We start from the raw sequence: 10,639 nt of genomic DNA, 5'->3' as shown, positions 1-10,639 counted from the left end.
ATTTACTGGGTCAGGCTCAGAGTTAGGTAGTCTCTTGGGATACAGAGATTAAAGGATTTCCTAGGAAGAAGCCCAGCACCTAGGGGAAATATTAAACAATTGTAATATTCTTGTCCCAGGAACTATGAAAGTCCCTCAGTCCTGTCCTTCAGTCCTGTTGGACTCTTTGCGACCCCATGGACTATACCGTGTATAGTTCACTATACCATATATGGAATTCTCCAGGCCAGAATACTGGAGTGGGTAGCCTTTCCCTTCACCAAGGGATCTTCCTGACCCAGGAATAGAACCGGGGTCTGCTGCATTGCAGGTGGATTATTTGCCGAGCTATCAGGGAAGCACCCTAGCATCTATAGACATTTAAATTAGGGATTTCTCAAGGTAGCTTTTGGATCCAGATGGGGAAATGAGTGCAGAAGAATTTAACCAAGAGAGAATTTTAAACTAAAGAAGTCACTTTAGAGTGGAAATCGTTGGACACATCTAACTCCTCCTGCGATATCTTCACTTATTTATACAATAACATTTATGGAGTACTTTCTCTTAAGTCAGACGCTATGCTAGGCACGGTGGAAGATAAAAATGAAGCAGAGCCTCAAAAGATTCTTTAGTGGGCTGAAGTATCACACAAATTTACCCATATAAGGCTGAATATATTCCGTGCCACAAGCCTTTAGAAACAAAGTGCTAAGGAAATTCAGAAAAATTCCTAGTCATTTTTTTTTTTTTGCCTGCAAGATCTAGGAAGAAGGATATCCATAGTTTAAGGATCAGTACAGTATTAGTCGATGAAAGAGTTGGCTTATTTTTATCTCTGCTAGTTTGTACCCCGGAGAAGGCAATGGCAAGCCACTCCAGTACTATTGCCTAGAAAATCCCATGGATGGAGGAGCCTGGTAGGCTGCAGTCCTTGGGGTCGCTAAGGGTCGGACACGACTGAGCGACTTCACTTTCACTTTTCACTTTCACACATTGGCGAAGGAAACGGCAACCCACTCCAGTGTTCTTGCCTGGAGAATCCCAGGGACGGGGGAGCCTGGTGGGCTTCCATCTATGGGGTCACACAGAGTCGGACACGACTGAAGTGACTTAGCAGCAGCAGCAGCAGCAGTTTGTACCCCCAAATTTATTACCCCACAGGATAAAAAGTTGCAAATGAGGGTCAGTTTTCTTCATAAATACATAATAGTGCTTCCTGTTTAATCCCCATGGTTATTTTCTTCAACCTCTCCTGAGACCCACAGAAGGAACTTTATATAGCCCACAAGACACCTTGAAAGAGGCACAGAAAAGAGTAAGTTAGACGAGAGAAGTTAGAATTTTTTAAGGTGACTTCCCTGAGGAGTACTGGGTATTAAGAATGACAATATACCTAAACCAGGTTTATGAGCAAGAACACAATCGCCCAAAGTAAGAATTATCTAAGAGATCGGTAATCGCTGGGCAAGGCTTCAACCCAACTCGCTTGGAGATCGGGGTCGTCCTAGCGAACCCGCGCGGCTGGGCTCCCGGCGTGGTTAAGCTCTGGGAAGTTCTGAAGCACCGCGAGCGTCTCTAGCCCTTTCCCGGGTCCCTACTCTTCACAGCCTAGGTTGGCCAGGTCTTCACCACAGACGCTAACCCAAACACCGCCAGGCGGGGACGTGTACGCGCGTGCGCGCTCTCCGCCCAGAGCTGAGACGGTGCCTCCGCCGTCAGGAGCGCGCACGCCGCGCCGAGGGGCCCGGACGTGCGCGCTCCCGACACGCCACCACCTCCTCCTCCTCCTCCTCCTCGCCCCGCCCCCTCCCTCGTCTCTTCCTGCCGAGCGGTCCTCCTCCCCTCCTCTCTGCGCTCCCTCCGCCCTGTTCCCTCCGCCCTCCCAGGGCTTCGGCGGCGGCAGAGTGAACGGGACCGGCCGGGCCGCAGAACGCTGGGCGGCGGGTGCGACGCGGGCGCCTGGCAGAGTTGTTCCGGCCCTTCCCGCGGAGACGAGAGGAGGTGAGGCGAGGGCGGCCTCGTAGGGGCCGGCGGGCGCACCAGCGGCCCGGGGCCGCGGGCTGGGCTGGGGGTGTTGGCGCCGGGGCTGCGCCTGGGGAGGATAGCTGTGGGGGCCGGGCCGGGACGGGATGCGAGAGGACCGCGGGAGGAAGGCTCGGGACTGTCGGTGGCTCCGCCGACGTCGGTGGTTCTGCCGGGTGGCGGCTCCCCGCGGCCGGGGCGGGTCGGCGGGCGGGCGGGCGGGGTCGGCGCCCCTCACCTGGGGGCGGGGGTGGTCACTTGGGCGCTCGCCTCCAGATGTGCCCTCTTGACACTGCCGCCGGCTGCTGCTGGGGTCGCCGTCCCAGCAGCCCCTCGTCCGGGGGTGGGGGTGGGGGTGGGCGTGTGGTGAGGGTATTTTCTTACCCACGTTCGGGCATCTGTTCGTGACCGCGTCTCGCCCTCGCGCTCCCCCTGTCTCCGCCAGGCACTTTGCTCCGCTTCTGCTGTTGATGCTTGTGGTTTTGCTGGCTGGGATGGGCTGCGTGCTGGGCAGATCTCTACCTGTAAGGAATGCCCCGCTTCAAAGTTGACCGCCTGGCCATGCCAAACATCCCTCGTCCAGGTCGTGGGTGTTCAGTGTCCTGATAACTGAGTCAAAGTTTCTGAGACTGGACTAGTACTTTGCACTGTCGCCAGCGGTGCAGGACTGGGCAGTGCGTCAGCATGTGGAAAGGGGCCACTGGCCAGCGGGGAGGTGTTCGGGTGCTAGGGAACTGGACCGATAGGGTTGTTTCTGATCCCAGGGCAGTGTGTCCAGGTCCTTGTGTATTGTCTCTGTACTTCTTAGGTAGGATCAGTTTAGAAAACATACCGACATTTACGTGGTCACTTGTAGAATTGAGAGTTTCATGTAAGTGACGAGAAATGCCAACCTCATTTTGCTGATGATAAGGACAGCTTTCACTTGCCTGATAGATTTCAACGCTGACTGGAAACTTGATTTCAGGGTCTGCAGTTCTGGTGCTGGAAGGTTTAGGGATTTTTAAAAATACATTTAAATTTTCTTACATGTACTGGGGAGATAGGTAGTTGCTTTTTATAATTCTGAAAACACCGTATCATGGAAACCTGACTTTTCTCATAATAGTGTTTGTGTGTGACTTCTGCTGCACTTCTGTAGAATATCTGCGCATTTGTAGAATGATGGCAGAAGATAGTAACATGAAGTTTGCTTGTGGTAAAATTGGAAGTGGATTTTTGCACATGGAAAATACTGGTCCACAAGTTGCCAGTATTGGAAAACTGGCCTGTGATTCATTATCTCAACAGAGTCCCATGTGAAACTGACAATGAAACTACAAAGGAGAAAGACCAGGTGAATTTAGTGTATACATTATCTTCAAATTGTATTAAATGCTTGTTTGGTTGGGGAGTTAGTTGAGACTGAGACTGGAGTCTTCAATCAGGTCAAAATGTGCCCTGATATTTTGTATTGACAGGTCATCTGGGGAGAAGTGATGTAGTTGGGCAGTCTTTATATGTGAATGTATTACATAGCCTACGTTATATTCTAGGAAGCTGGAAACAAAGTAGTAGTTCCCAGTACTATTGGGACATAGCGAATATACCAACCTACATAAAAGGCATAAAAGGTGTAAATGTGTGACTTTTTTTTTTTGACCTGAGTTCTTTGATGGCAAATTTTTATGTATTATAGTTGCAATGTTCTGTGAATTTTTGTGCCCTTGCTAATTGTTTCATAATGCAGATAATTTTCTTTTCACCTTAGTGGTTATTATGGTGTTTTAAAACTTGAGTAACATAATTTTGTTGGGTATGTGAAACAGTTTTTATGTTTTATCAGCTCACCAGTTCTAAATTTGTGATTTCTAAAAACTTAAAACTTTCTTTGCCTTAACCCAAAGTTGAGCTCATTCAGTTAGTGTATATTTATCTGAACTCAGATGATACAGCATTGAAGCTCAAAGTCCTTTTACCCGTTCTTTTGGAGTAATCAAAAGAAGGAATTCTCTTGTGCCAAGTTAAAATATTGTGAGTGGGAGCTAACAAGTCTTTGAGAGATTAGCTTTGAAGAGAGTAGTAGCTAAGTAGCAAAACTTTCTTGTTTTGAGGGTGTAGAAATTGGTCTGAGTTCTAGCCTGCTGTTGTCTTGAAGTGGTGTGGGGTCTTAATGGCTGAATAGAGAATGTTTGGAGGATGGAGATACTGTAGGCTATGGGATTCCCAGGCACAGAGTTTTCTTTTTGTTATGTCTCACAAGTTTTAATGAGTTGCTACATGTGTATAGCTCTTGTATGTGTGTTTGTGTGTTTTCAGTTGCGTCCCACTCTTTGCCACACTGTGGACTATAGCCCTCCAGACTTCTCTGTCTATGGGATTTCCCAGGCAAGAATACTGGAGGGGGTTGCCATTTCCTCCTTCACGGAATCTCCCTGACCCAGGGATCGAACCCATGTTTCCTGCATTGCAGGTGGATCTTCACTGCTGAGTCACCAGGGAAAGCCAGGTATAGTGCTTACTTTCTATACATAGGTCAGCCAGTGGATCTGAGCATGACCAGCAGCCCCAAGGCTATTCCAGCTTCTGGAACAGCCTCTTACAGAGATGGTCTTATGAGCATTTGGCACCACAGATAGTGGAGGCAAAGAAAATACTGATTAGAGCCTGAGTATGGTAAAACACTCAGTTTTTCAGGCAAGGTTTAATATTGTGACCATGAAGAAAGACATTGCTTGACTTGACTCTTGGCTTTTTAAAGAATTGGACATGACTGAGCGACTGAACTGGACTGAATAATTTTCACTTGATGGTCAATATTTGAAATTGGGTAGAAGTACCTACCAGCGGACCCTAATAAGGAATAGTTAATGGAATTAAGCAGAACTTGTATCTCATCGTTCTCTTTTTCATACTTATTTACTTTCCATATTGTACTCATGCAACAGATAGGATACTGCAGTTGAGTATTGCCAGTTTGTGTTCATGCTGACTCCTTTTTTTCATCTTTTGTATTTTTTGTGTAATTTTTGGAATTTTCCTGGGAAACTTCTGTGCATATATTCAGTTGATTTGGAGTTAGATTTGAGCTAACATTATTAGCCTGCTTAAAATTCTGAGCCTCCTTGTTTTCTAAATAACCTTAAAAACAGAAAACACAATTCTTTATAAACACTCAGAAAAAATCTGGTTACAGACTGTGTTATTGTGATAGACATAGTACAGCCCAAAATATATTCAACGAACTTTCCTTCTTACCCAGTTTAGTAAGCTTAAGTAAGAAGAAAATAAGAAAGTATGTTTTTCAATAAAAGCCTGATTTTCCCAGAATATCAAGTCTAACAACTGTTTGCTGTGCTATTTTTCCCCTTGCCTATTCTAAATTCAACAAGTACTACATGTCTCTAGTCCCTGGCAAAAACTTAATTTTAGTAGTAGGGGATTCTCAGTAATGGAAGTCTATTGAGGGATGCAGGCTTGTGCTGGAGAATTTAACAGGGAAACATCAGGGATGGAAATTCACCTTTTTATAGCTCTGGTTTTCTTTGTACCCAGGTTCTAAGCAAGGGCTTCCCTGGTGGCTCAGTAGTAAAGCATCCACCTGCAATGCAGGAAATGCGGGTTAAATCCCTGGGTCGAGAAGATCCCCTGGAGAAGGAAATGGCTACCCATTCCAATATTCTTGCCTGGGAAACCCCGTGGACTGAGGGGCCTGGCAGGCTACAGTCCATGGGTTGCAAAGAGTTGGACAGGACTGAGCGACTGAACAAAAACAACAAGGTTCTTAGTTGGGTGAGTGAAGAGCACATATTCACAATTACATGGACCTTTTTTCATACTATAGATTTCCTTTTCCTTTCCTCCTGTCTCCCCTAACCCTTTGCTAAATGAGCCATTGCAACTAGTAGGAGGATGTTGTAGCCCTTGGTTGTAACTGAACAAAGGCTGAGAACCTTGGTCTTTTGCTAATACTTCCTAAGCCAAATTTTCACTTCCTGTAATTTGCCTTCTGGTGATACCAGTAGGCATCTTTCTTACTCTCATTTTTGAAGAGACATATAAATTTTGGTGTTGAAGAGATTACAGATGTAACTAAGAGTGCAATTTATTGCATTGTGTAGTACACATGGAAGAGGACTAGGAGATTGTTTAGCTGAACATTTATGAACCGTTTTGACTGTTACTCACAGTAAGAAATACATTTTGTACCAATTCAACATGTGCGTGCGTGCGCGCGCACACACACACACACACGAAGTTGAAAGAAAATGTTGGTGAAATAATACTTGTCGTTTCAGGCCTTTGCTGGAGCTGGCTTGTCAGTTGACTTGTAAGAGTAGTTATGCATCTCTTTCCACCCAGGTGCATGTGTAGCTTGAAATTGGCTTTGGTGGGAGTATTTACACCAGGGACATCAACAGATGTTACAGTTCAGAGCTTTCCTCTCTCCTTTGGATAGCCAGTTAAACATTCACAGTGTACCACTTCACTGCCTACAACATATTTTGATATTTTCTATTTTATTTCATTTTATTAAAAAGATAATGCTGGGTTTTAATGCCAAAATTGATTTTACAGATTAATAATGGATAACTGTCTATGGTTAAAAACTGGCTTAGTCCACCTTCTTGACTTTGTGGATGAATACACTAAAAAATTGAAGTTCAAGGTCATATAGCTAGTCATTAGCAAAGTGGGGTCTGTGGACTCCTAATCTGGAGTTATATCTAGTGGATTTATCTCTCTTCCTAACCCATGGAACTCAGAGAGCTTAATATGTGTAAGACATGTTAAGCAGTTTGAACAGAGATGAATAAGGCATGAACCTTGACCCTGAGGCTTTATGCTTGTGTGGGAGATTAAATATGGAAATGAAGATAATGTAAGGCAGAAAGTAATATGTAGTAAAGAGATAAAGATAAGGAGGTCCAAGTTAGAGAGAGGAGGGAGAGATTACCTTTAGTTGTAAGGATATGGGAAGAGTGACATTTAAACCATGCTTTGAAGAATGGGTAGGATTTGGACATGTGGAAATAGGACACATAGTAAATAGAGAAAGGTCTTTCTGGGCCAGGGTGATCAAAGGTATAGAGGGAAAGAGCTCGGCAAGAAAGAGTCAGTACCAAATGGTGAAGAGCCTTGAATGCCAGTTTTCCTTTCTGTTCTTCAGCTTGTCTTTCACTCTTGTCTCTGCAGTCATTTGCTACTTACTTCTTAACGTTCAGTAAGCTCTGTATGCTTTGCTTCTGACTTGACTATGACCCAGAGAGCACTTAAGTATCCTTAGAGTAAAAGCTGAGGGAAAAATTATTAGTGGAAGAGAAGCAAAGTTGAGTATACTAATCCTAAAACTGTTGGAAAGAAAGGGAAAACATTTTCTTTGTAAGGAGATACCATTATTTTTTGTTTTGCCAAGTAGACAGCATCAGATTGGCTGTAGCATAACAGGAAGCAGTTTTGAAAGTCTTTTTAAAGCACCTTCTAAAATGTGCTTTCTAAATGACTGGGTCTTAATTTGGAGGCAGGTTTGGCTTAGGCAGAAAGGCCGTTGATACGGATCCACAGCTAAGCTGACTAGTTTTCAGAAGTTAGGACAGCAAAGCAGGGTATTCATACCACAGCCAGTTGTGAAGGCTTGCTAGATTCTTTACTCAGGTAGTTCCTTTGATTTCAACATTTATGTCTTTGACAACCTGTATGACTGGGGATGTTTTGAAGTCCTGGATGAAGCTTGCTTTGTTCCATAGGTGAATTAGATGGCTGAAAATGAAGACAAATGACAGTATATTGTGTGTGTTAATGAAACTGATTCTCAAGATTTTCTGCCTGTTGAAGATTTCATACGCACTGCTTCTAATTAAAATGATGCACAGTCAATTTGAAGAAGCTTTACTTCTCTTTGACCTACCAATTCTATAAAGTAAAAGCCCTTTTAAAGTGTTGCCCAGGTAACACATACAGACTGCTGGAAGTGTGTGGAAAATTTTGTTAATCTTGGTAATGAAGTTGCTATAGTAAAAAAACAACAACAAAACTTCTTGGTAAAAAGTTGGGCTACTTCTGGATAGTTGACAAGGAATTTTGGGGTTGAGATTTGGTTCCAAAATAAATATGAATGAATGTCTTTGCCATACTGTTTTCCTCATTTAAAGTTCTGATACGTAAATTGTCCTGTTACTTTAGGTTTTAGCAGTTTCACATGAACTGCTTCACAAGATAGCACATCCCAAATAGCATGATAAGAGTTTAGAGGCAGCATGCTTCAGATACCTCACACCGCTTGAATGGTGCAGCTAATCATGTCAGCACAGAGGTAGGTTTTTTTTTTTTTCACGTTAGATTTTACAAATTGAGTTTATTAAAATTTTCTACCATCAGTTTTTTTGTATGTATGTGGTACACAGTGTCTTTAATTTAAAATATGCAAACATTTTCCTAAACACATACACGTGGATGTGTATGTATAACACACACGCCACCCACCAGTTGTTGGAATTTTTGGTGAGAATACAGTCTACCTGGTAAATGACTAAAAGTAAGTGATTTGGCTCTTTGAAGACTATCTCTTAAGTCACAAATATAAGAGCCATGCACACCAAGTGGGTTTTTTTTTCTTTGTATGCCACATTTCCAGGAAAGTAGCACATTTTAAAAGTCAAGCATAGAATTCATTCACGAACCAGTGAAGGAGTTCTGAATTTCACCCTTACCCTGTGTTTTATGTGCACCTGTATTCTACCCTCATTATCAGCAGTAGGAAAAATTGTATGTGTGCACTCTCAGACACTCAGTTTGCGACCCCATGTACTGTATAGCTTACTAGGCTCTTCTGTCCATGGGATTTCCCAGGCAGGAATACTGGAATGAGTTGCCATTTCCTCCTCTAGGGGAATCTTCCTGACCTACGGATTGAACCCATGTTTCCTGCATTGGCAGACAGATTCTTTACCATTGACCCACCAGAGAAGCCAGGCAAAATTACAGGACCTTAAAAATCAAACTTCCACCAGAGGCAATGCAAATAACAAACACTATTTTTAGAGAAAATACAAACTTGTGGTTTTTCAGTTTTGAAGATTTAAGAGAAATGTAACGCTTGTTTTTGATAAACAATTTTGAGTGTTTATTCTGTGCTTGAAGATGTACTTTGTCATTTTTGAGCCCCATTTCTAAGAGCGTTGTATAAATGCAAATGTTTGTTAGAGTGGTTATTAGGTATTTCCTTCAATAGTTTCTCTTTAGTAAGTTTATCTTGATAAGACACTTGGGATAAACTATATCTTTATTTAGTGAGAAGTCAACCTCTGAAGGCAGACTATACATATACCGGCAGATGATATGGTTTCTTAGGTTGTTTTATAGTAATTTTGTTGTCTCAGCAGCTAATAGCCATCAGACCTTAATCATTTATTATTTTATTTCCACAGAGATCTTCTCTCATGGGCTGTATTTTTTCATTTAAAATCTCTGTCTCATATTTTGCCCTACTGTTAGTGGTCAGGTTTGGACTAATGTTAAAGACTTTGTCTTAGTCTTTCTATGCAAAGATGTTGCTTATCAAGTTGGTATTAAATTGTAATTTAGTTTATGTCCTCTTTCCTGCATCTGTTTTTTTCTGTTAATATTCTAGAATCTACTTTAACACTAACCCAAGCTTCCTGGTAAAGTTAATGGAAAAAATGAAGTTAGATGTTATTTTTCATATCTTTGGACCACCTGTTTGCTAGTACTAGTGAACCTATAAAAATTTTTGTGCATAAGTTTGTTGTTCAGTTGCTAAGTCATATCCAACTCTTTGTGACCCTATGGACTACAGCATGCCAGGCTCGCATGTCCTTCACTGTCTCCCAGAGTTTGCTCAGATTCATGTCCTTTGAGTTGGTGATGCTGTCTAACTGTCTCATCCTCTGCATTAGTTAGATTAATTTTTCAGTAATGAGTCTAGGCCTCTAATTATTTATTTTATTTAATTTTTAAATTGAAGAATAGTTGATTTTAAAAAGTGTTGGTTTCAGGTGTACAGCAGAGTGATTAAGTTATATATATATACACACACAAAAAAGATCTTCATGACCCAGATAATCACGATGGTGTGATCACTCACCTAGAGCCAGACATCCTGGAATGTGAAGTCAAGTGGGCCTTAGGAAGCTTCACTATGAACAAAGCTAGTGGAGGTGATGGAATTCCAGTTGAGCTATTTCAGATCCTAAAAGATGATGCTGTGAAAGTGCTACAGTCAATATGCCAGCAAATGTGGAAAACTCAGCAGTGGCCACAGGACTGGAAAAGGTCAGTCTTCATTCCAATCCCTAAGAAAGGCAATGCCAAAGAATGCTCAAACTACCGCACAATTGCACTTATCTCACACTCTAGTAAAATGATGCTTAAAATTCTCCAAGCCAGGCTTCAGCAATACGTGAACTGTGAACTTCCAGATGTTCAAGCTGGATTTAGAAAAGGCAGCGGAACCAGAGATCAAATTGCCAACATCCTCTGGATCATGGAAAAAGCAAAAGAGTTCCAGAAAAACATCTATTTCTGCTTTATTGACTATGCCAAAGCTTTTGACTGTGTGGATCACAATAAACTGTGGAACATTCTGAAAGAGATGGGAATCCCAGACCACCTGACCTGCCTCTTGAGAAACCTGTATGCA

The 10,639-nt window shown here is 42.7% G+C and overlaps 1 protein-coding gene across 1 annotated transcript in view; it reads left to right on the top strand.

The window, feature by feature from the left end:
* Positions 1-1,826: 1,826 nt before the first annotated feature.
* The window catches only part of RABGAP1L (RAB GTPase activating protein 1 like), a 729,399-nt gene continuing 720,586 nt past the window's right edge, over positions 1,827-10,639 (top strand). Inside the window, exon 1 of the mRNA XM_055419205.2 lies at positions 1,827-1,980. The gene's annotated coding sequence lies outside the window, so the exon portion shown is untranslated. The remainder of the gene's footprint in view (positions 1,981-10,639) is intronic.

Source organism: Moschus berezovskii, chromosome 17 (genome assembly GCF_049115385.1).
Source record: "Moschus berezovskii isolate FMDL1 chromosome 17, NW_MosBer_1.0, whole genome shotgun sequence".
NCBI classification, from domain to species: domain Eukaryota; kingdom Metazoa; phylum Chordata; class Mammalia; order Artiodactyla; family Moschidae; genus Moschus; species Moschus berezovskii.
This window is presented reverse-complemented; position numbering and strand designations above follow the sequence as displayed.